Source organism: Carettochelys insculpta, chromosome 20 (assembly GCF_033958435.1).
Source record: "Carettochelys insculpta isolate YL-2023 chromosome 20, ASM3395843v1, whole genome shotgun sequence".
Taxonomy (NCBI): domain Eukaryota; kingdom Metazoa; phylum Chordata; order Testudines; family Carettochelyidae; genus Carettochelys; species Carettochelys insculpta.
In genome coordinates this window covers 5,960,177-5,986,736 of record NC_134156.1, presented here as the reverse complement: position 1 = coordinate 5,986,736, position 26,560 = coordinate 5,960,177, and the positions used below count along the sequence as shown (strand labels likewise).

General features: G+C 43.2%; 1 protein-coding gene across 5 annotated transcripts in view; it reads right to left on the bottom strand.

The window, feature by feature from the left end:
- Nucleotides 1-24,517, bottom strand: part of TNRC6C (trinucleotide repeat containing adaptor 6C) — a 170,199-nt gene extending 145,682 nt beyond the window's left edge. For 2 of the 5 annotated variants that reach the window (XM_075015005.1, XM_075015004.1), the window contains exon 1: nucleotides 6,711-7,983. The gene's annotated coding sequence lies outside the window, so the exon portion shown is untranslated. Of the gene's footprint in view, nucleotides 1-6,710; nucleotides 7,984-24,482 lie in introns of those variants that run through there. The other 3 variants (XM_075015003.1, XM_075015001.1, XM_075015002.1) reach the window with 3 other exon arrangements.
- Nucleotides 24,518-26,560: the final 2,043 nt, after the last annotated feature.

Sequence of the window (26,560 nt, the reverse complement as noted above, 5' to 3'; positions counted from 1 at the left end):
ACTATAAAAAAGTAAAGCCCATGAGCAGCAGGCAGCCTGATGGGAAATCCTACACAAGCCCCATTAATCTGAGAGTGAGAGCAGGGTGAAAAGATGGATGGCCATCCTAAAAGGACTACTGCCCTCAGTTTGACACTAATAAAATACCATCTCCATCCCATGTTTGCTATCAGCCTATAGCTAGTAGCTGTCAGAAAATATTTTCAGTCCTGTAAATGTGTTTTCCTAGGGCTTATTTAACACAAAAGGACATCATGTTTACCTGTCGAGGCACTGTTCTTTCTGAATAAGAACTACAGTGTTGCACCTATGTCATCTGGCACCCGCAGGACCTCAAACCTGAATGATGGAATTTGTTGGAGGAAGGGAGATCTCCTGCCTCCAGCCCCCAAATCTGCTGCCTCCAGGCCTGCTGGCCCTCCTGACTTTGACCCCCCCCCCCCCCCACACACACACACACACAAAATCAAGCCCTTGTGGCCCTCTTACCTCCAGCCCAGCCCCTACTGGGCTGACACTGGCCCTAGCACTAGATGTGGCCTGGCTCCTGCTATGACCCATTGGGCCTCAGTGGCTCCAGTCACACAGGTCCTAGCTCCAGCTCCAGTCCCACTCCTGCCACCCCCCCCCCCCCGGCCCGCCACCCACACCTCCTGGCTGCCAACTGAGTCCCAGGCCCACCAGTCCACTGCCCTGGGCTGCCAGCTGAGTCCCAGCTCCAGCTTGCCACCTTGGGCTGCCAACTGCAGCCCTGGCTCTGGCCCCAAGGGCGCCAGCTCTGGCCTTATCCCAGCCAACAAGCCCCACCAGACTCTCCTCCTAATAGACTCCTGTCCTAAAGCTCTCTCATCCAGTAATATCCGTGGGCCTGCTGGACTATGGATGTTGGCAGACCAGAGAATCCTTGTTTTGGGAGATGGAACCAGTATGCGCATCATTTTTCCCCTCTGATGATTCCACTCTAGCCTGAACAAAATCTAGTGTCAGAATAGATGTTAACATGTTTTTTAAAATACAAAGAAATTACCATTTAAGGCCTAGTTTACACCTAAAACTTAGGTCAACTAGTGAAGTCACCCACAGCTATGAAATTCATACCTCCAATGACATACGTAAGCCAGCATCAGCCCTGGCACAGACACTGCTATGTTGACAGAAGAATTCTTCTGTAGGCCTAGCTTTTGCTTCTCAAGAGGGTCACCAAGCAACCATCTATAGGAGCAAAGCTGCAATACCATAGATGTACCCTGTAACATAGACAAGTCCCAAGAGATTAAAGAATATTTATTTAACCTTGTAAAAATAAATTCCATTAAATTTGTTGACAAACTAGAAAAAAACCTCACTTTGATTTCAACTTCTAATGTGAACATACATCTCATGTCACAGAACGAACAAGCTACAGATAGTTGTATATTAAGAATGTATTCCAACACCACAGACCTCAGAAGACCAACAAGAGGACTGCCTGCAAACCTAGATAATCTGGGCATCCAGCCATAAAACATCAGTGCTGTAGCACAAATAGCTGTTCTCACTCTCCTGAGCCCTCCATGACCATGAGCCACAAAAAGAGCTCCAAAAAGTTGCCTACCCCCTCAAAATTTTTAATATTTCATAGGTCTCAGTTATAACTAGAAGATTTTAATTTTGTAAAGTTATAAGGCTTACATATCCAGGGTCAAAGTTAATCAATTCAAAATTTTATGCTTAGATTCTTGGAACTGTAAAGACTGTAAAATAGTCACTTAACTACTTCACACATTTCAAGTGATCAAGAACGTCTTCATAAAGAAAATGGGTTTTTTATTTGAAAGAGGTAAAATTAAAATGTAAACTCAAAAGGAACAGATTGTCAGATGAAACATTTTTAGAAAAAGCAATTAGAGAGCATTTCCTGAAAGTCAGATTATTACAATGTTAAAATAAAGTTATACTCACAGATTTAAATATTTTCTGGAAGTAAAAAGAATTGTGATTTAATATCAAAACAATCTCCAACTACAATCTAATTTTGGCCAACAGAATGGCAATAAAACAAATCTTAAGGTTGTAGTTTACACAAAAGAAAATATATGGTCATATTTGCAGCTCTACATTGTAGATTAGTCAAATTTTTAGTGTTATAAGCAAAACATTTCTAAATGCTTATTTTAAGAGGCCAAATGCTAAAGCATGATTTTCTGACAGTTTAATCATTTTCATGAATAACAGAGTTCTAAAATAAAACTGCATCTTGCTCTAATCACTAAATTTGATTTCTATTCCTCTACAAATTAAAATGGTCACTCTCTCTAGGTGGTTAGTTTTTCACTAAATCAAAGGGGCCATGCAGAGTGTAAAAGTCCATTTAGTAAAGCAATTTTATTTAAGAGATGTCACAGCTATAACACTGCAAACAATTTTATATGGTAATTTCCAAAGCATCCACCAATTCACTCTCTTTTAAATGCCATTTATCCTCTTTACTGATATCTTCATAGTACAACTGAAAACCTCCAGCTATTAATCACTAGGAGACACCAGCTGATACAAAATTGGCTAGACTGTAGTGTCACCAGGATTTAAAGAGGTTTCCTTATCATCCATCTGTAATACTAAGGGACAGACAAACTCCTACATGCAACTTTCAAGTCAGGAGAAAAGCTAGTAGTTGTAATCTGAATTTTATTTATTAAAACCAACAGTACTTCTCTGCTGCACATGTTTTGTGCAAGCAAAGATGGAACAAGCAAAGCTGTACATTTTTCATTGATTTATTTCAAGTATGTAGCATGCTTGTTCATTGTCCACAATTAAACTAGCATAGCTTACAGCAGCAGGCTTCACAATAAAAGGTTAGGGTTGTTGAGTATTTGTTTTGTTTTTTAACTTTAAGTCTTCAGTGTTCGCATAGCCAGTACTACAGAAACTTTATATAGCAATTCTTTCCAACTGAGAGCCTCCCTTTACTGGAGAAAAGACTGTGCCCCACCCCTGACCTCCTGCTTCAGCTCATTTTGGAAAGGGTCCAGATGACAGCATTTGGGAAAGTGCATATTCATCTCTGCAAGGACAGCTGCCCAGGGGAAATAGATGTAGTTTTAAGAGTAATCGTTTTTGTTGATTTTTCACAACTAGAACTGAAAGTACAACACTTCCTGATCACTGTTTGAACATATAGATTTCTTATTAATGAAAAAGAGATCCTGTAATGTTACTCAAAACCAACTACAATTTGTTTACTCCAACACTGACATGTAAGCAGCTTACAGTGACAGCTGCTTGATCTGGAAATCATCATGAAAATTAAGCCTGCTACAGGAAAAAACAAACAAAAATTTGTTTACAAGTCTAAGTAACAAAAATTTCAAAAGTAGACCTCCAAATGCTTGTTCTATTTCTGGATAAAATGCAGATTCTACAAAAGCAGGCTGAGTGAAATTTATATTTAATAGCAAATTATTTCAAGATTTAAATAAATTGTAGCTTGTGGTGGGAAAAGTTTTAGTCTCATCCTGATTGTGAGCTTCACTTTCAGTTTCACACCCCATCAAACTACTAAGAGACTGTATTCGGTCAACATAAAGAATCTTGAGATTATATCATTGTGCCTGTCTCCCACAATGATCACTTTCCCACCACCACCACCAACCTCCCCACAAACTCATTTGGAAAAAAAAAAAAAAAAAAAAATCTTAACCTGGAAACTTTTCATCAACATCATATTGATAATTATCAAAATATAAAAACAAAAGTAAAGTATTTCACTATTGTCCTTAATATTTCAACAAAAGGATCAATGCCACCAAAATCATACTTTAGTTGTTAGGGGGTAAGGAAACACCCTCTAAAAAGTTTAGGTTACAGTGGTCTCTACCTTGTCGTTTCCTCAATGTAGCATGAAGACAAGAGACTTAGTGGAAGAGGGTGGGTGTACACATTCCTATTCACACAGTACAGCCGACAGTTTTGGAAAGGAACCAAATACTTTCCAGAAAACTTTAAATGGATGGAGCTTGAAATTAGTAAACCCTTTCTAAAAAGAGAAGGCTTCAACCAATGTTCAAAGACAGCACTCTATCAGAAATTCCATCCTTTCCATTCCCATCAGCTAATAAAATTATTGGGACTAGGTTTCTCACCAGGACAGTGCATGTGGACCAGACTAGCACTTCTCCCTATTATCCTTCACCTTTTCCTCTAACTATTCTGCCTGGTAGATGCTTGATACAACATCCAAAATACAGACCAGATAACCTCCTAATCAAAAAATCTATACAAAGGACTCATCACCCATTTAACTCATGAATAAAAAACTGGCTTTTTAAAACAACTGTATACTTGCACATTAACAATATTTGTCAATACATTCTCTACTTATAGCTTACTACTCTGCAAAGAACTGGAAAACAAACCGTAAAAGGCATTATCATTTTGCACTAACAAATCTGGTGTAGACACAACCTACATCAGACAGTGTTATTTATCCAAAGAAAGGATATCATACTCTCACCCCATTCATTCCTTGGCCAATACAGCAGCAATTTTTGGGATGCAAGCACCTGTTGAACAGTAACTAAACTAAGACCATTCTCATTTCACAGATATTACTTCACCCACCTGTCTGCCTAACAACCCTCAGATGATTTCAGAAGTTAACAGCCTTCACTGAATTTAACGTGGTCAAGAAGTAAAAAAACTAGTCCCTTGAACTATTCACATCCCCCCAGGCTATCCAGTTTTGAACTTACATCCTTTTTAAGGAACCAGATTGCCTGACATAAGGAGTGAAGAAACTTGAGTGTAAAATATTGATATCCAGTAACAGTGAAACGGTAACACTGTTTCACCCCAAAAATAAAATAGAAATATCTAACCTCCAGCCTTAATTATTTTTATATAAGTTACCTTTAAGGAGAAGAGCCACTGTGAAAAGATTTTAAAAAGGGACAATAGTAGACACAGTATTACTTGAAAACAACCAAGTTTTAGTCATTTGTCAGCACATCATCTTGAGACCACAGTTCACAATTCATAGATTAAAGTATCTGGATAAAATGTTCAAATGGAGGCTTATTACATTTTAAAAGTTACAGAAAATGTGAAGCAATTCAACTAATAGGCATGGGGGGGGGGAAATAAATGAGTAACTTGATAGTGACAGGTCACATTCACTACCACCTCATATGTATTTCTGAGAGAAGTAACAAAGATTTTCAAAAGCTGTACAACAGCAACCAAAAACCAAAGGTCATCTTGAATGAATCCAAACCATGGAAACTTTTAACATCAGTAAGGATTTCCAGAAGTGAGCTGTTTGAATAATGGTATCTAACAAAAGATGTCTTGTTCATTATTCTCAGCATAACAATATTCAACCGATTTTTAAGACCTATATAACACTAAACCACTAACAGCAGCAATATTGTATTTTAACTATCTTAATTTTACAGCCCAATGTTGAAGTTAAATTTCAGTCTGGATTCCACTGAATATAAAATCAAATAAGTTTAAGACAGAAAAATGAGTCCTCAATTAATTTACTGTATATGCAAAACTGGCTATGTTGTGCTCGAGAACAGTACAAATAAAACTTGGAAGTTATATAAACCGAACATAAGCAGTTGACTATCTTCTAATAAAAATACTGATATTAAAGCACAGAATAAAGTCAACCCTAGAACAACAAAGTGTGACTAGTTAGAGGATAATGGCAAATTTAAAGGAAATAAATAAATAGCTAACATTTCCAGCAATAATGACAATCATACTGAACTTATCAAAATTAATACGATTTTATTTTCTGGAGGCATAAGCTAATTCATATATTTCAGGGACTCCCTTAATTGGGCCTTCTACTAATGCGCAATTACATACTAAGAAGATTACCCTTTGACACAAACTTGCAAAATAAACCAAAGAGGATTCAAATACCTTCAATAAATTTCCAGTGTTTCACAATTTCTAAATGATAGCAAAAGCATCCAACCCAAGCAACGCTGTTTTTGTTCCTTTCTGATGCTCGTACTGAAACTAACAACAATTTGGATCCATAAAAATATGAACAAAAAAAAAAACCGTTTACATGTCCAGTATTCAGAGGCTAAATTAGGGTCATTGCCATAATTTAATTGTACAAAACAAAAGGGGTTTAAAGAGTTCTTACCATTTAATTGAAATTGACCATCAGGGAAGATGTTGAAGTTTCACCTACTTAGTTATAATCAAAAGAAGTCCTGCTGACCTAGTTTTTCAATCAAGCGAATTATTTTGAATTAATTTTCCAACACGACACATCAATTCATATACACATTATTAATTATTAGAAAGCAGACTCATAAAGCTCTTCCTGTAATCTAGAAGCTGCTTGATTTCTATATATGGGACTTGAATTGAAATGATTCAGGTTGACAAAAATTAGATGCGAGTAAAAAAAGAAAATGTCAAGTTTTATAAATATATTTTAAAACTAAAATGTTTGAAAAATAGATCTCTTAAAATAACTTAACACAATTTTCGTGAAGGTAACTCCCAGTATTTGTTCCATGGGCCCTATAATAAAAGAAAAAGATGAAACCTACTTAAAAATAAAATACCGATATCGTGAAAAATCCTGCCTAGACCCCAGAGGGGAAAGAGGGGCACGCACTATCAAAATGATTTAACAGGTCTCCCTCAGCTCCACCTTCGACTGCTTCCAGATTAATATTAAAACGATCGCCCCTTACCTTTTCTTCTTTTCCTTCAGTGACTCTTTGGCAGCTTTCGACTCGGTCTCTCTATAACGAAACAAGTGAATATTTCGTCTACCGTGTAGAGATCTCTCTGACGTGCTTCTTCCTTTCTTCAGCTTTTTAAAAAAAAAAAAAAAAAAAAATACCCGTAATTTCACGAATCTGAATGCGGGAAAAAAAAAAACACCAAAACACCTTACACGGCCAAAAAAAAGAGAAAATCAGTTCCCCTCCAGAACAACAACAACAACAAAAAACAACTCCCCCCACAACCTGCCAAAAGAAGAGAATAAGTCAACAGGAAAACGGTATCCAAGCAGAAACGCAAAGAGCTTCGGTGTTATCCAGTCCAAGCGCAGGAGAAACAGGTTCAATTCCAAAACAAGCTTTTGATTTCCAGGGGAGCAAGACGAAAAAGCTTCTAGCTAGACTTCAGCACACGAATTTGGTTTTAAATACACATCTGCTTTCGAGCTGCAGCAAAAACCCACGAAATTCAGGCTCGGGAGTGGATAGGGAGAGAATTTACTTTTTGTTTGTGTTGATGGATTCTCGGTCCGCATGGAGGAGCATCTGAGGGTTCAAAAAGTGCAAATGAAAAGGAGAGAGCGGATCCCACACACGGGCTGAAAGGACTCTCCCTGCAGAAAATGGAGCCACCAGGGGACCCAACAGTCTCACACGGGGATCCAGGCAAGAGGATCCAATGAAGTCTCTCTCGCAGGGGGTCCTAAAAGGCTGCGGGGAGGCAAGATCCAGCAGTCTCTCTTACGGGGGGGATCCCAGGAGGAAGATCCAGAGGTCTGCCTCGCGCACCGGGGAGACCTAACGAGGCGAGGGGAATGCAGCAGAGCGTCTCTCACGGAAGATCCAGCGGCAGGAGGACGAGGGGCGATCCAGCGGGTCTCTCCGGCTAATCCGGTGGGATCTAGGCGCAGGCTGAAGGCTGCTGCTGCCGCAGCAGAGACTCTCACTGGGGGTGGGGGGGAGGCAGGAGTCTTGCACCCCAGGGGGAAGCAGGAGGCTGAGTGAGGCAGCACCGTCTCCCCAGGGGCTGCAGCAGAGTCTCTCTGTGGCGGGCAGGCTGGGGCTGCAGCGTCTCGCGCGCGCTCTCTCTAGCAGGCAGGCGGTGCCGGCCTCCCGCTCCTCCTCGCTGCTGCTACTGCTACTGCTGCCGCCGCTGCCGCCGCCGTTCTCAGGAGCAGAGCTGCTGCCACCGCGGCCATTTTGTTGCTAACTGACAAGAACCCCGCCAGGCAGCGCGAGAGCAGAGAGAGAGGCCCGCCGCTCCATTCCCCTACCCCTCCCCTCGCTGACCTCAAACAGGAAGCCTCGGCGTTCGGCCCTCCCCGGTCACGTGACGGGAGAGACTTAAACTGCGGCATGCAAATTAACTGGGCGGCCGAGCCAATCAACGGCGCGACGGGGCGGCTGGTTCCGCCCCTGCTGTCTCCCGGGAGCTACCGCCCTTCTCGCCTCCTCTGGCGCAGCGCGCTCGGTCCATCCTGGGGAGCGCCGCGTTGCGGGTCGCCTCGCTCCGCAGGAAGGCGGCCGCAACCCGCCTGCTGCGCGCGAGTTGGGGGTCGCTGCGCACGTGCGCGGTGCACCGCGCGGCTGGCCCCTTTTTGTGTCCGCTCCAAGTGCAGCCCAGACGCGAAACGTCGTCACACAGGGAACAACAGCCGCAGCGCGTGTCCCGCTGCGTCCATGCAAAACAACGAGTCCTGGAGCACCTCAGAGACTAACAGCTATTTTGGGGCATAAGCTTTCCTGGGCACAGACCTTAGTCTCTAAAGGCGCCACAGGACTTCTCATTGTCTGTGAAGATACCAACCACCTCAGCTACCCCTCTGCTGCTTGTCTCCATGCAAAACGTGACTTTGTGGCTGTAGGACTGCCCGGTTGACATGAGACAAAGCAAAAAGTTGCCCTCACTGGAAAAGGCCCCAGGGACAGCTGGCACAAAAGCAACGTACACAAAAACCATTCATGCGTGGCTCAAGGGAACATTACCTCAATGTAAAAGGGATGAAAGGGCTACCTGTGAAAGTCACAAATGACCGCAGGAAATGTACCTAGACCAAGTCATATTTTAACTGATTGTTTTGTAGCTTCTGTAACAGGAAAAAGCACCCAAATCTTTACAGGTGTATGGACGTGATTCTGCGTTCATCATCCTCATCGACAGCCACGGGCTCAGCGCCCCTAAGCGTCTGATGCCTCCCTCGCTATTTCCTTCCATCTTTCCTTGTCCAGTGCAGAGTGACTTAGTTTCTGTAGCCTAGTTCCGCACCAATCTACTATATCATCTTTGTGGGGTCTGCCTGTCCTAGTCAAACTGTCCATCATGTCAAATACCAGGGTCTTGATTTTCATTCATCATTCATTGTACAGATATGCCGAATAACTGTAACTTCCATTGTATAAACTTCTGCAGTAGGTTCTCTTTCAGCTGTATCTTCCTATATAATTCCTTGTTAGTGACCTACTGCATCCATCCTATTCTCTGGCATCAGGTTTCATTCGTATTGTTGTTTCATGATCAGCACATCAACACATCCCACCAACCCTCCTTCTTCATCCAGGCTTGGGACGGGAATGAAACCCCTAGAGTCTTCATGGCAGAGTTTGATTCTGCATTACTTGGACAAAACTCATCGGCTATATCTACACAAGAAGCCTCTGTTGACATAAGTCACTGTTGGAAGGGATTTCCTGGCAAAACTTCTGTCTGTAGAGAGATTGCGTCTACACATAAAAGCAAACTGAAAGAGCAATCTGCTCTGTCGACAGAAAACAGCCCAACTGCCTGGCCCTCTTTTGACAGAACAGCTGACCAGAAGCTCTGCAAACTGCTGCCCGGTGAACCAGAAGCTCTGTCTGTTGACAAAAGGGCACGGAGCATTTACATGGCTTTTCTGTCAACAGAATACTGTGGAAAAAGGTGTTATACCTGAATGGGGAGAGCTATAATGCAGCCAGCAGAGGTGCCTAGTTTTGTTGACAAACTGTCAACAAAGCACATTTCGTGTATAGCCATGCCACGGTTTTTCCCAACAAAAGCCCAGTTTTGCGAGGAAAAGCCTCGCATAAACACAGCCATATAGATTAAATGGCAGTTTTGAGTGAGAAAACACTATAGGGTCAGGCATGTGTGGCAGGTGCATAATTTTAATACAGCCATAGTTTTTCAAAGGATGGTCACCCTTCTGTGGGTATAAATTGTACGTGAAGCTGAATGCTGGGTACAAATCTGATCGTTTGTGCAAGTATTCAGCAAACTACTCAACATTTAAAATCTGATCCTACAAAACTTAGACCTTGACTACACACAAAATGTGTACCTAAGGCAGATTTAGTTAAATCAGTAGAATCTTCTTGTGTGGTCAGCTGTCAAATTGGTTTACGTGCTTTATATCAATGTACCTTAAATCCATAAAGAATTGTCCCAAGTGATGAGACCTTAAATGTAAAAAATTACTGTTATACATAACAGAAGAATATGGTTTTTAATAAGAATACAATCCTAATCTAGATTGAATTCAGTACCTCTAATACAAAAGACCATACAAGCTGAAATGTCTTTGGTTAACACTACTGAGAGCATAAGCGTGACTCTGCCACTGGAGGGAGCCCATATTGTTCCAGAATGTAACTAAAACAGAACTTCAAATATACAAAAAATAATAAAACATAAAATATCAGATCATTATAGTTAGAAAAACATGCGTTCTCTAGGTCAGGCCAAGATCTTAAGTCTGATTTTTATAACATTTTGCATACATTAACTATACTATTTTGCTTCATAAGCACCAGAATGCAAAATTATTAAGGACAATTTCCCTGCAGTTGGAATGTCAATCTAATACCTGTCACCAGGACTTTAAATTCACATCTATTTTTTCTAACCTAATGTGAGGCGGAGAGTCCCTTCACTACAGCATTGCTGCTCTTGCACATCTAGGTCTAAGCTATTTATATTTCAAAGACAAGTAGTTTGTACTATTGTAACTGTGTAAGTAATTCAGATGAGCTTTCCTTACCTTTTTCTGTTAGTCAAATGTAGGTCAACATCTGCAAAGGACATCCCTCAGTGACATGCCCAAAAGCAGGGGGCAGAAATTGCCAGGTGGTTACTTTCAGAGTTGATTTTGTTCAGCATAAGGCAACAACTCAATACAGCACAAACAACATAGACATCCATGTACCTTCATCACTGATGTACAATGTAAGTAAAAGTTTATAATGGGACTATTATGTCACAAATTAAAATTGTTATCTATAAAGCTGCCCTCTACTGAGAATTCTGTTTAACTATATTAATGGTTACTTATCAGCCTAAATTTTGAATCAAATTTGAATTTTCTAAAAATATAACTATTGTAAAATATAAGCCAGAAGTATTTGCCTGATTTTAAAATTAAAAATATCTTTTTAAGAAGATGAATTTGTTTTTATTACAAACCTAAAGTTCATGAGATCCACAAACTGAAACTGACTAGAAACTGACTAAAAAAACAAAAGTGAATCTAATGTATTTTTTAGCTTACCTAAAATAAATGTAAAAAGTGATGTCTAAAATACGCATGCCTCCTACACAGACCCATAGTGAAAAGTAAATGAAATTTTAAAAAAATCAATGCCCATATATTAAGGTGTTTTTGTAATGATAAAAATGCCTTTAAAATTACTTCAACTAGTTTTTTTTTTCATCAGGTACAAGAATTTGTTCAGTCCAAAATTATTTTCCATGCTTTGTTTCTCCCGGCTCAGCCACCACTCCTTACCTTGGCTGTGCTCCCTTGAAATTCATGCAGAGGGGTTTGGCAGCTTAAGAACCCTCTCTGGTTTGGTGTAAGTTATCTGAAAATTGGTAAGTGAAACTGACACGCAAAGGAGAGCTCAGAGCAAGTCACACATGTGGGTGAAGGTTATAATACATCTGATTCAAAATAGGGTAGACAGTGCCTGTTCTACCTACCCTGGGAACCCTCACTTACTTGTATCAGAGACATATCCGTGTTAGTCTGTATCTTCAAAAACAACAAGAAGTCCTGTTGCACCTTCCAGACTAACAGATATTTTGGAGCATAAGCTGTCGTGGGCAAAGACCCGCTTCTCCACTCATGCATCTGATGAAGCGGGTCTTCGCTCACAAAAGCTTATGCTCCAAAACATCTGTTAGTCTGGAAGGTGCCACAGGATTTATCAATTACTTGGACTACAGTAAGGCTATGGCTACACTGGCAACTGAACAACAAAACTTTTCTGGTTCAGAATTGAAAAAAAAAACACAACAAAAAAACCCCAAAAAACTGAAAGACAAAATCTTTGCTCACAGGGGGAGGGGAGGTGGCAAAAGTATTCTGTCAGCAAAAGATCTAGCAAACAGTTGCTACGGTGCCCAATTTTCAGCAACACAGCCATGAGGCTGAAACCTGCACAGTGTAGACCAGGCGTGTCCAACCTGCGGCCCATGGGCCGCATGCGGCCCTGGACAGCTAGTAATGCGGCCCCACAGGATCGTAAACTTTTAACATTATTATGTGATTTATATACATTAACTATATTATATATTTTGTACGCGGCCCAAGACTATCTTCACTCAATGCGGCCCAGGCAAGCCAAAAGGTTGGACACCCATGGTATAGACAAAGCCTAAGTCATTCCTTTCAACATTTGTATATATGAATGGGATCCACACAGAGGATATGGTCACTCAGCCAAACATGCTCAGAGAGGGTATTTTCACCCAGAAATGGAGGACAACTCCACAGTATCTCACCCAAGCAAACATTTCTTCATTATGTCTCTCTATGCTAACGAGTATTTTCTGGCTCACTGATCATAATTGCTGCAACTTGCAGTACTGAATGCTTCCCAGGCTGCCTATGTCTGAGAGACAGCCAATACGCTATTTAATTTCTGTGCATTTCATTTCTATTCTCAGCACAATTAAAGAGGTTTAACATGTACAAAGATTAATTAACTAAAACTACCTGGTATGTTCTTTGCCCTAGATGAAAAGATATTATATGGCTTGTTGACTTGTCAGTGTTATACCCTTCAGGCACATTCTCCTTTTGATGGACAAATGAACTGCTTGAGTCTTGAGCATCATAGAAATCAGGCCTTTTCCCTGGTGCCATCTTCCACCATGCAATTTCCTTCATATTGCCCAGTAGGGCCAATATTTAACATCTTTTGTGGAAAACCTTAAATGGCCTACATCAGTTTCTAAGGCATCTGCTGAAATGTAGTCTGTGTTTAGGTGGACCTTCCTATCTTTGACCTCTATCCTTTCCTGACACCCTCCACGTATTCTCTGTCACACAGATCCGATCAGAAGAACTGATATGATCCAGTGTGCAGGGAACGGAAGGGGTCATATGATGCTGGCATTTCATTGCTGGAACAGAAAGGCATTCCTGTAGAAGAGTCTAAATTTGCAGAGGGATGCCAGAGCTGGGTTTATGAAGGCACCATGGAACTGAGCCCGTGCTGAGCATCGGCCCCACCCAGATCTGCTTGCACTGTGTCCTGAGATGCCACCATCCTACTGGTGCTGTCAGCCCACTGCTGCTGAGTCCTTTTCAGTCTGCCTGCTGGTCAGCTGAGAGCTCACCTCTACCTCCTGGTCTCACCTACTGGCTTCTCTTTGCCTCTTGGCCATTCCCCACTGCACCTCCAGCTCTGGACAGTCTCAGCTTCCCACCAACTATGGGGGCCCATCCACAAGCCTGTACTGAGCCACCCAGGACTGGTGTAGAAACCCGTCCAGTCTCAACTAGTGGGGAAGGGGAACACTCGGTTGGGAGCTTGGCTGAACCCCTCCAGGCAAGCAGGTCCTGAGGGAACCTGGCTGGGACAAGCCCTGACTTGGCTGATAAACCACTCCCAAGAGGCTGGGGCAATTCCCCACCCCAGAACCAGTCCAGGCTGCACTGGTGACTCAGCCCAGCAGACATGGTCACTTCCCAAAGGGCCGGTGAAGTACGGCTGGGGGGCGGGGCATGGAACTCTAGAGGGCCTGAATTGGGTGCTGGGCTATGAGAGCACAGGGAAGATCAGTGTGTTGGGGCATTAAGGAGTGGCGGTTCTGCGGGAGGCGCTGGGCAGTTGTGGTGGGGTTGTGGGTACAGGGCTGCTGCGCAGCAGTGCTGGTGCGCAGGGCGCTATGCATTTGTGCCGGGCTCTGAGGGATCACTGGCCTAGCAGGCTGGGGAATCAAGGGGTTCCAATGTTGGTCCTGGAGCATGCTGGCAGCACAGAGCCGGAGGGGCAACTGTATAACTGACAACTGCTGGTTTGTAAGTAGCACACTTGTAATGGGCTGGGCAGAGCGGGGCTGCTCTTGCCGTGGCTGACCCCCTGCTCTGGGGACCAATCCCCCCCACCACAAACAACATATTCTATTCCCCCCAGAAGGCCCTGTCTGGATAATTGTCTCCTGACTACCCCATAGTTCCCCAGAGTTGTGACTGAATATAGCATTCTTTTCCTTCTGTCCTTAATTGTGTACTGTATGAATGTTGCTGCATTCGTCTCAGAGGTGACTGCAATTCAAAGCTGGGTGATCCCAGTTCATAACCATTGGCATTTGTGAATTTTATTGAATGCCTTGGGACCTGTGGATGAAAATGCACTCTCACCACTATTACAATTATTCTTCAGGGATGTGCAGCATAGCTTTCATTTGACTAAAGTGTTCATGACACATCTGTGATTTTGTTAAGATTCTGTAAGTGATCTGAAAGAATGAAGAATGACCTTCCTGTCTCCGCACCCAAAGGGGCTTCTGTACTCCTGACAAAGCCTACAAGATCTATCCAGGGCCAGGGATAGTGAGAAATAAAGAACCATGTGTGACAAATACCAATTATGTTGCTTAATGCACTTCTGCAAGGCACTCAGATACTCCAGTGATGAGGACCCTATAAAAACAGAATAGAATAAAATAGAAGAGAATAATCTCCATTGCTTTAAACTCCTACTCCATACACAGGCCTGCTATCCTTCCAAGCCAGGGACTGGATTCCATTCAAAGCCTGTGAGTCCACTCCTGAATTGGCTGGAGGAGTTGCTCTGATTGTGAAGAATTTATGGATACACACCCACCATCCCTGAAGTTTTATGGCAATATAGATCCATTAGAAATTCGTTTTACAGAGAGATTAAAATAATGAAGGTGAGAATTAAGAGAGCAGCACACTTCTCTGAAAGACCACTGATCATAATATAGTGCTTTAGAGAAAGTTATCATCCAGTCTGCTTAAAGAAAGTTATCAATTAGTCACTATCTAAGGCATAGGAGAATTGTTCCCTGAAGAGGATTTTAGGAGGAAAGCCATATACTAAGTGATAAATTTATCACTAGGGGCTTCCTGGCTCTATGGATTAGGAAGAAATGATACCGAGTATTCAGAACACAGGAGGACCACCTGTTAACTTCGGCAATGCTAGGGAAGGTTCCATGTATCACTAACAAACTGACGTGGTCTCACAGAATAACCACTTTTCCCTACTTCAGCAGCTTCCAAAATATTTTCAGCGAACCACCTTTGCCATATGCTAATCTGATCCCCAAAGTATTATGGGATTAGTTGAGGACACTGGACGACACTGTTCTGCTCAGAGCAGGGTACATCAGAGATGATGTAAAATATGTCAGAAGGTATGCATAAGTGGTCATAAGGGATATATTACAGGCCATATTCACTCTGGTGTAATCCTATAATGTCATGGGGATGGATTTGGCCCAGTTATGCTCCCTTATTGCAACTGATGCAACTTATACCACTTCACTTCCCACCTTTGAACATGTTTAACAATGCTGTGCTCACTCAGGCTGATCCTAGCTACGAGCAGTGAAACAGTATTTGAAAATCACCTGAGAACAGCTCTCTGCTCACAGTGCAGTACCAACTAAGGGTCATCATTACAGGTTTTGCTATGAGCCAAAATAAGCTTTTACCTACAGCACTGGACGATGATAGCCTAAGTCCAGTTTTCAAAAGCATTTGACCACAGCGGTAGCATAAATGTTGCATTCCCATGAGAAGATGGGTGCTTAGACCGTGGAAAAACTGCTTGTTTTTTTTATCAGAGGACTAGCCAAGTTAGTCTGTGTCTTCAAAAACAACAATTAAGTCCTGTGGCACCTTACAGACTAACAGATAGCTTTCAGCATAAGCTTTCACGGGCAAAAGTGGGCGAAGCAGGTCTTTGCCCACAAAAGCTTATGCTGCAAAAGACTTGGTTTTTGTTTGTTTTTAACTTTTTGTGGCTACGTGGTGTCTAGTTTTGGTGCATACTTTGGCAATTTGGGCTAGCTATAAACCCAATACTCAGACTTTCTTTCCTCCCACTCTCTAAGAGCAGATCTACACTGCAGGGGAAAGCTGAATTAAATTACACAAGTCCAGCTATGTTAATTACATAGCTAGAGTTGACGTACATTAATTCGGGCTTCCACACCATCTCCACTAAGGGAGGTTGATGGGAGCCTGCACTCCCATCAAATTCCTTTACTCATAACAGCGGGCAGGAGTACCATGGTCAAGTTTGAATTAGCATATCACCACCTGGCACGCTAAATCGAACACCAGAAGATGGACCACGGCAGGTCAATGCACCCTGTAGTGAAGACATGCCCTAGGCAAATCCTCTGTACAACGTCTTTGCCTATGAGACCTGAAGGGAGCTAGGGTAGAGTTCCATTTCAAAATGGAAGCAGGGGCAGCAGGTTTGTTCAGTGGTACCCAGAATGCCCAGAGCCTGCATTCCTCCACCCACCCAAATTTACGCCCTCCAAACACCTTTGGAAGCAAGAGTTAAACAGCACATTCCAATCTGCTAGTCCCCTGAATCTCCAGCAGTAGCTGGATGAGGCCTGCTGTTTTCCTTGTGTATGTATGGCTTTCTCCCCATGCGGATCCTCACTGTGAACTTAATGGCATCTCTCTGGCATGTGTTGCCCCCTTCTGCAGAGACCTCTGTGCACATGAGGGCATGATGCTTTGTAGGGGGATTCTCCCTTGATTTTTGCCTCCCTACAGGTACAGCCCATGCAGAGCAAACACACATGGCTCGATTCAGGCAAACTAACACAATGAGTGAAAGTACAAGAAGCACAGGAGCTTCATTCAGGAGCTTGGAAAAGCAGGCACACACATTATGAATATATTTAAACATGCTCCCATCCTGGCAGTTCTGGAGCAGAGCTAAGCAAAAATACCCTGAAGGGAAGATTGTGCAGAACACCTTTTGCTGTTGAGGGGTTGGATTTTGGATACACGATGCCAAAGGAAAAAGACCATGAGTGAGAAATCACATGTGTGTTAATGGCTTGATGGATGTGAGCCTGGAGAAACGGGAGGCCCCCTACTTGTGTACTAGACTGATCAGATGATTCTGAGTCTGATCCCAGACATGCCATATGATCCCCTTCTACCCTAGTCAATGTAAATGCAAAATTGAGCCAAACTGCTAACAGATTGCTGAACTCTACTGGGGTAAAGAAATTACAAAGTATTTGTGTTTACTGTGGGGATTTCATTATGCATAATAATATATTACTCACATTATGGACACAGGAGTTCCGTATGTTAGAATATGTGTACTTAATTGGAAAGGATTTTTTTTATATGGTTCTTTCCCATAATCTCGTTCTGAACTAACAGACTTGTTACTGAATCAAAATTTGGAATATTTTCCATTTTGTGAACGTTACTACTGCCTCTTAGCTTAGTAAATTAGTTCTGGACTCCTTCCTCTGTTTCTATCTATCCATGTTTATCTGTGTGTTTATCTTTTAAAATGATGTCAACAGAATATTAAGGTTTTTATGGCATAATCCTTAAATCTGCCACCTTGTGAATACGCTTTGTGATATGCTCTTGAATGAGATGGTCAAATATAAATTTCAATAATGCAATATACATTAAGTGCAACAATTTGTACAAGTATGCAGTACTGTGTATCTGACAGGCACAGAGTCTATACAAGTAATTTGCATGACAAGGACAAAATAAATAATCCTTACAAAATTTAGTACAACTTGAATGTAATGAAGTGGAATAGTGACTTGCCTTCTCTATGAACACAGAGGATCAGATTCTTGTCTGATGTAACTACCATCACTACATCAAAATCCAAGGAGCTACACTGATTCAGGCTGCTGGATACAGGGTGGAGTAATTTAAATCAAGGCTATTTAAGTCATTGATTAAAATCATTATTTAAATCATCAGAAATAACTGATTTAAGTCAAGTTGCTGACAAAGCTAAGGCTGGCTGCACTTCGAGTATACTTACTTTTGGAGTAAGCCCCTTGGAAAAGCTGAGTTATGTTGAAGTAAGAGAAGGAACAGACTTATGGCATCACCATTCTGGTCTGTGGCCATGATGTTCCAGAATAAGGGGCATGTATTATGTAATATAAAATAAGAAAATGACACTCAATGGCAAATGGCAACTCTAGATTTCTCATACTGAAACTTTACATACTGTATACCTGAGGTTCTAAACCTAATTCATTAAATAAGTTATAAGATTTAACTAAGGTGGTTTGTGTTTTTTTTGTTCGTTTTTTGTTTATTTGTTTGGTTTGTTTGGAATATCCAACACTAAAAACAGCTTGAGAATTTACTTGTCAAATCACATTTATGCTTCAAGGCAAAGAGAGCATCTTGGAGAATGATGCACTGCAAAGAGAATTATTTAAGCTGCTAACTAGGTGATCCACTCAGCCATATTCACACCTTCATCAACGTTATTTTCTACCACTAAGCAAGTAAGCCTCACCCTTGCTGACTGAGCTAACCTTGTTATCCCCACCCTTTCTATGGCTTATTTATACCTGGCCCTGCAGATTTCCAAGACCAGCATCTGAAGAAGTGAGTCTGTGCTCACGAAAGCTCATGCTCAAAACTTTTCTGTTAGTCTATAAGGTGCCACAGGACTCTTCGTTGCTACCACTAAGCAGTTTTCCTCACGATGTTTCATTCTTGCAACTAGGCCCTCCATCTTCTTGCAGCTTATGCTTGACATGTTTTCCTTTTTCACCCAGGAAGCGAATTTCTTCAAAATAGTCCCTGATAGGGTCTCTCTTACACCCAGAAGCCATGACAGTTTTTCTCTGACAAAAGTGTGGGTGAATATAGGAAGCTGTGTGTGTGCTGAATAATATCTTCTCTTTTTCTTTCTAGTCCACTCCACTGTTCTTTCTATGCTGCCTCTGTCCTTTCCTATATATTGTCTCTTTGTCTTTAAGACAATGCCTTAACTAACTCCTCTGCTGTGCTTGGCCAAGGTCCATCACCATGCAAGCACAGAACACAATCCTATCCAGTGTGTGTCTTTCTTTGCATAAGTTACTTCTTAATCTTCTGAGAAACAGAAATTGAAAGCCCAGAACTTTCAAGAAGCAAGAGCTAGTAAGAAGGCTGAGCAGACTAGATCTATTAATTCATTTTTATGAGACTGTAAGGTAGGGTGACCATCCATCACGTATCGAGCGGGAACGGTCCCATATTTGGGACGCCAAAAGGGCGCCCAACTCATTTTTTAAAAGGAACTAGTTGTCCCATACATGTGCCCTTCCCCATTGACCTTTTCTGACAGCAGCTGTGCAGGATTTCTACCTGCTATTTGTACAAAGGACACAATGCATTGTCTCACAAGTTCACAACTCATTGGATCAACTTTCCGAGACATCTTCATCTAAATCTATTATGCAGTTAAAATAAATTGTAAAATGGGACCTTTAAGAATTTCTAGTATCCCTCTGGTTTTCATTTCACTGGCTTGTTATCCTTTGTGTTAAGCCTGCTACCTCAAAATGTACATTTGAGAGAGCAAGTATCGGAGGGGGAGCCGTGTTAGTCTGGATCTGTAACAGCAACGAAGGGTCCTGTGGCACCTTATAGACTAACAGAAACGTTTCGAGCATGAGCTTTCGTGAGCACAGACTCACTTCATCAGATTCTGGTCTTGGAAATCTGCAGGGCCAGGTATAAATAAGCCATAGCAAGGGTGGGGATAGCAAGGTTAGCTCAGTCAGCAAGGGTGAGGCTTACTACTGACTGAGCAGGCGCGATCCATAGTCTGTGCAGACTGAAGGATGCCTACTACTGCTACGGCTTATTTATACCTGGCCCTGCAGATTTCCAAGACCAGCATCTGATGAAGTGTCTGTGCTCACGAAAGCTCATGCTCAAAACTTTTCTGTTAGTCTATAAGGTGCCACAGGACCCTTCGTATTTGAGAGAGCAGTAGGTGATAATTAAGCAGAATTAGGACTTCAAACAAACACACAAACACACCCTCTCTGACCCCCATTCTATACAAAATTTTTGCTGAGCTGAAATGGCCACTATTCCCTAAAGCCTCGAATGGGACTGAAGCCACTCAAATTAAATGAAAATATTTATGCCTCAGTTAAGATAGCTGCGACTTTATTGAAGGGATCATAATAAAGACAGCTCCTGTCTTCCATTTTTTCCACTGGGACTGATCTCGCAGGCTGCCCTCTGGGAAGTTGGATGCTATTTTTCGAAAACTATCATACTTCTCAGCCTTCCAGTGTGGGGGACAAACAGTTGAAAAGTGGAACCAATGTTTTGTTGTTCCTTGTGGCGTAACTGACAGATTAAGAATTTTGATTATGATGATTTTAAAGCGGAAACCTTGTTTTTAAGGTTAGTTCTCATTATGCAAATTACATGAACCGGATTTTTTTTTACAGAGAATTATTACAACAGAATCTCCGAACTCCAACATGGGTCTTCAGCAGGGTTGAATGCATCTGACCATCTGACATTCAACATAAACTATTATTGCCCAAACTTCAGGAAGAACTGTTTCCTTCTGCACAAGGAGCCATGCACACTTTGCTGGTGGATTACATAGCTAGCTATTAGCTAGATGCCAGCAGAATGTTAAGAATGAGGACTCCTGGGCTCTTGGAGATGGTGTAGCGGCTACTTAAAACACTAGCAATTAAGAATTCTGTGCTTCTATTCCTAGTTCTGGGGAAGGGAGGGGATGCTTACTATCTACAGACAGCATAGCCAAACACACAGGGTTCTTGCTGAGAGGTAGTGTCGCCCAGTGGATGAACTGCACTAGAGACCTGTGCCCTGTTCCACACACTGCTGCAAAACAACATTGTGCAGCAGCCTTGCAGGTTGTTTATAAAACGGGGAGGCTGTCTTGACTGCATCCTAAGGTATGGGTACTGGTAACCCGAGCAGTATGTGGAATTGATATGCACAAGAGAAGTGTGTGGTGTGTAACGTTTGGGGGGAAGCATGAGCTCATAATTAAGGTTTTGCTTTGTACTGTGAGGGGACTAAAGTGGTGTGCGTAACGTGTCCCCTTATCTGTTGGAAGCAGAAAGAAGTTCTTTGCGATGCTGTGGAGTTTGTTGCTATTGGTGATGTGCTGTGTGGCTGTTAGCAGTCGGGTATGATTTATCCGTAACACGGCATTTTCTTGCTTTTTAGACTTTGTGTTGGAGAAACATCAGATTTTGCCAACCTAACTTGTTTTTAAGCAATGTATTCGTGGACGGAGTTATACACAGAACAGAACGGTTATATTTTGCTGTCTGGAAGTGAATATCTGAGGACAGTTCTACTGATTGATTAGGTCATTTCCCTTTGTTTTATTTGTTGGGTCTGGTGCCTCATTCTCAGAGCTGTGGCTTCTGCTGAAAAAGACAAAGGACCATTGTTTATGCTGCTTAAGAAAGACAGCGAAGGATTTATTCTGTTGGAACTAGAAGGGAATTTCTATGCCAGGATTTGCTGGTATGATTTTTGTTTGTTCTGTTCATCAGAAGATACCATCTCAGGCATTGCCTCACTAGCAAAAGCTCCGTGCCAGCCAAAAGCAAAGCTGATGGCCTACATTTTTTGAAGTGTTCACTCAGTTTGGATGCTCAACATCAGACATCCGAGACCTCCTTTTCAGAAGTGCTGACCATTTGCATTCTCATGGGGTGTGCCTGGCCCCTTCCAAATCAGGCCTTGGGTGCCCCAGTTTGGACACCAAAAACTAGAGAGCCCAGATCTATTTGGGGCACCTTTACCGTGACCGAGGTGACGCTCAAAGCACCGCACTGTTAGACGTGCCGGGACGGTAGGCGATCAAGCAATTAGAAATGAATACTCCTGAGGAAGTTCTCTGCCTCTGCAGCACAGCAGAAAAATTCCCTTAACAACTCTCCCCCTCTCTCCCTGCAGATTTCCTTTTCTTCCTTGCAGAAAAGGGTTTATGTGGGGAAGCTGTACTCGTTTGCTGCTCCATGGCAGCTCCGCAGCTGAGCCTGGGAGGAGAGGTAAATCACTGTCGGGGAGGAAGGTCTGGGGATGCCTCAGCCCTCCAGGGGTGGTAGTTGCAGCTGGAGAGGGGAGGGGAGGACAGAGATGAAGCCCCCCTCACTCCACTTCGCTGCATGGAGCAGCTGGGTTGGGTCAGATCAAGCCCCAGAAACTTCCCCTGATAGCAGGAAGCTCTGCTCCATAGGGGTGTGGGGGGTGGCTCAGTGGGGGGATTGAATGCAGGCAGGGCTGTCTGGACTCACATGGATTGGATGGACAGGGAGAGCAGCTCCCTGTACAGTGACTCCTCCCCCACCTACACACCCAAAACCCTCCCAAGTCCCGTCCCCATCAGGAGTCTCCCCGCACCCAAGCCCCCATACCACCAACTTGCTGAGCCTCATCCTCCTGCATCAGGAACACCGCACACCCAGATGTCCATCCTACTGAGCCTCAGCCAGCTGCACTCTGAACCCCCAATCCACCAAGCCGTCCCCACTGCACCCTCACCACCTTCCCCGGCCTCTCCTGCAGATTCCCATTCTCCCTGCACCTAGAACCCTGCACTGAGCCCCCTCTACATCTAGACTTCCCCAGGCACACAGGACCCTCTCCACACTGCCCACAGAACCCCGTACTCTCCAGAGAATTTGGCACTGAAAAATTAAATTTAAAATTTTGCAAAGTTCAAATATTTTAATTGCCAAAATAAATGTTCCATAATCACACACTTTTCCCTTATAAAATTACCGAAATAATTGCAATGGTGAGATTACATTGTTGTTTTGATGAATAAAACATTCAGCACTTTGCAGCCCTTTGAAATATTGCACACAGAAATTGTAATTGTTTGGTTAAGAATCCCCTCGGGATCCACACCAATGGAGTTTGTTTGGCTTATTTTTGTCAATGTCCTGTGAAGTCCGAGAGGGCAAACTCACAACTTCCTCTGCTGCCCCTTCAGCCCCCCAAGTGAATCCCTTTACTTAGTGGAAGAGGAGCAGCACAGGCGTCTACAGACCAAGTTTAGCTCACCCTGCTCTGCCAGTAGGTCTCAGTTACAACTGGAAGAAGCACTTGTGCAGCATGTAGCTCACTATCAGCCAGTGCCTGTTCAGTGCCTTGTGCTTACCAGGTGACAACTGCTTGGTGAGTTTGGAGGGCACCTTTCAATCAGGAACTGGACTGAAGCACATGGCCACCAAACAGATGATCAAACTGGGTCACTACCAACCGTGGCCGTTTTCGGACTGGTGACCCAATAGTGAAGCATCTGTACTTTGTCAATAAACCCATCTACGCTGTGTGTGCTCTTCGTTAAAGAACGTGCTTAGGGGAAGGGGACTCTGTCCTTGTCCCCAGCCAGGTGGTTATGCCTCTGTGGAGTTGTAGACTGCAGGTAGGTATATTAACACAGGACTCAACAAAGCACAAGGAAGGTATCTTAGCATGTAGATTCATCGGTGCAATGGAAAAAAGGCTCCCTGTACATTCTGCTTTCGCTGCTGCACCTCAGACCATACATAGTTCATCCACGAAACACAGGGCGTGACTAGGCTAATACGGAGTCACTAATCTTTCTGAGGCTGAGTGCTCAAATCTGACCTTTTGACCTCTATGCACAGCTCAACTGCCAATGTTGCTTTTTAAAGTCACTAATAGTCCTACTGGCAACAGCTCCATTAATAAAAAAATAAAGCCCATCAGTGACATGCCTCTCAGTTTGCTCTATAAGCCCTGCATGATGGATGGGGCTCAGGGAGGGGGGCTCTGTCCCAGGCCCGCGCTGCAGAGGGGGCCCCAGCAAAGGGGGCTCCAGCCCCATGTCGCAGGCTCTCCGAAGGGGAGCTCTGGCCCCAGCTCCATCCCACCGCAGGGGCTCCAGAGGGAGCAGATAGGCTCCTGCCCTGGCCCCATGTTAGGGGGACCTGCCCTAGCCCCACGCCAGGCAGTGGCTCAGAAGGGGGGCCCAGCCCCAGCCGTGTGCTGCAGCAGAAGCTCTGTGGCAGGGGCTCCGGCTTTGCATCCCAGCGGGGGCCACACTCTGGCCCCACACTGCAATGAGGGCTCTGGCCCCAGCTCCGCACCGCAGCAGGGCTCCGGCCCTGTGCTCCCACCTCCTCCCATGCTGCATGCTGGAGGAGAGATGGGGCTGTAGCCCCCCTCACGTGCCAGTTTAAATCGGTTCTCATGGCGGGGTTGGATGCACGCCGGGGGTTGCCGACCCCTGGGCTAATTATTTTGCAATATGCCCAAATACTTTTAAGTCGGTCTGAACTTTTTAAGGCTCTGATAGCTGAGGAGGTTTCATGTTCCATAGTAATTTGTCTTATGAAGAACATCGCTTAGAACACACTGGCTAAATAAGAATTAATTGTGTTAAAATCAGGTTAATAAATACTGAAGGAAGTTGTCTTGGGAGGGAAAATCGGGCACTTACGTGAGAGCAAAAGCCTGATGTTAAGAGGACGCCAGTCTCTGTGGAAACAGGTTACTCATCTTTTCCAGAAAACAGAGGCATGTTTATGTTGTATTCTCTGAAGTGGTTAATCTACATGTGGAGCAATGAAAAGATGGCTTACTAGGCTAATTGCTAACACAAAAAAAAAATGCTATGAGCAAATATTTGAAAACAGGCACAGAAGGCTGTGCAAACAAATATAATCTCATTGTCTATGAAGTTTTCCCACCAGAAATCACACAGTTCAAAGAGATGTCCAGTAAATACGGCACCTTCAGGCTTCTAGTGCCAATGCTGTTCATTAGCCACCTCCTAATTCTATGATGCAGAGCCAGATTAATGGAAAGGTGATTAAGGAAGGAACCAGGGGACCCACTAATGATATTGTAAGTCCTTAGAGAAGTTCTCTCTAGCCATATTGTCCATGTAAGGCAAAATACACATATCACAAGGATAATCACACACACCATATAATCACACACACACACACAAGCAACAGGATTTCAAGAGGACAAGATGTCATCACAGAAGGGGTGCTGGGAGCTGGTGAAACCAAAGATGGAAAAAATAATTGCATGCATGTTTTTTAATAGAAGGGGATTCCCCCAAGCTCATTAAAACAGATGGAAGTTTTAAATCCTGTATTACTTTAAAAATTAATTTATGGCTGTGGGGCTCAGTGGCCCAGAGAACATTAAAATGATAAATCCTGAAAGGTGATGTGATTAGTAAAGAGTATTACTTTGGTCACAATGTGGACTTGCAAAGCTGCGAAGGGAAAGCCTCACAGCCATGTCAGGCACTGCCCTGATGGTTAACCTTTGTCTCATTGTTTCTGGGTGTAACCCTGAGTTGAAGAGATTATAACAAACCATAAATTTGCTCCAAGATTAAATATTACGCAGAAGAGTTTTGGGCTTTCTGTCTAACTTTGTTGTACCTGATGCTGGGCTAAAATGTAAGATTACACAACTTTATGTTCCCCACTGATATGGAAGTTCCTGTAAGAATGCAGGCCAACTTTTGTAAACCATACTACGCCTAACCCTTGGGTTTGTCGGAGCTATGCTTGAGTCAGGACCTGAGTGAGGAGCCAAATGTGGTTGTATGCCATCTTTCTCTGCTCCTGATCCTTGGGGCCAGTACAACCCTAGAGCAACTTAGATAAATCAAGAGACTGTTCTAATTCATGCAGGCTAACGATGGCCTGCAAGGAGTGTCATTCCAGCAAGAAATTGTTGGGAGTGCCCAGTGCTCCCGAGATACACACCCCATGACACTGGAATTTCTTAGTTCTTAATACCTACGTCCATCTTCTAGAGGAGAGTTTTTCGTACATGGAGGCAGTTGGTGCACCAACACATGAGTGCACTGGTTGCTCATGGAGAGCCTCCTGTTACTCAGAAATGTAATTTGCATGAAGAAGGATCCATTTACGCCTGTAAGTACCTTAAGTACCTTATTTGGGTGCACAAATGCCACTTGGCAAGGAGCTGGAAAGTTCTCACCACCTATCCCTTGGGTTAAATTGGAAGGGTTGGAGGGAGAGGAGGGGAGTGGGGACTGCAGTTTCTTGGTGGTGAGTGCTTTCCTGCAGGTCCATCAAAGCTCATGTCTGCCCACCCTTAGGGCACAGCGCAAGATTGATCCATTCCTTTCGCATGCTGGTTACACTACTGGATTTTCAGTTGACAAGACAACAAGAAGTCATGTGGTACCTTATCGACTAACAGATATTTTGGAGCATAAGCTCTCATGGGCAAAGACCCGCTTCATCAGATGCACGAGTCGGGGAAGGTTTTTTTTTTTCCAGACTTCCCCCCTCCCGCACAACTCATGCATCTGATGAAGTGGGTCTTTGCCCACAAAAGCTTATGGTCCAAAATAGCTGTTAGTCCATAAGGTGCCATAGGACTTCTTGTTGTTCTCAAAGATACAGACTAACATGGCCATCTCTCTGATAGTTGACAAGACAGCTGGCCCGACTGTAAAGTCATTTTGTAATAGCATTAGGTATCACAGGCACCAGAAAACACTTGGAAATAAAAAGCTACAGC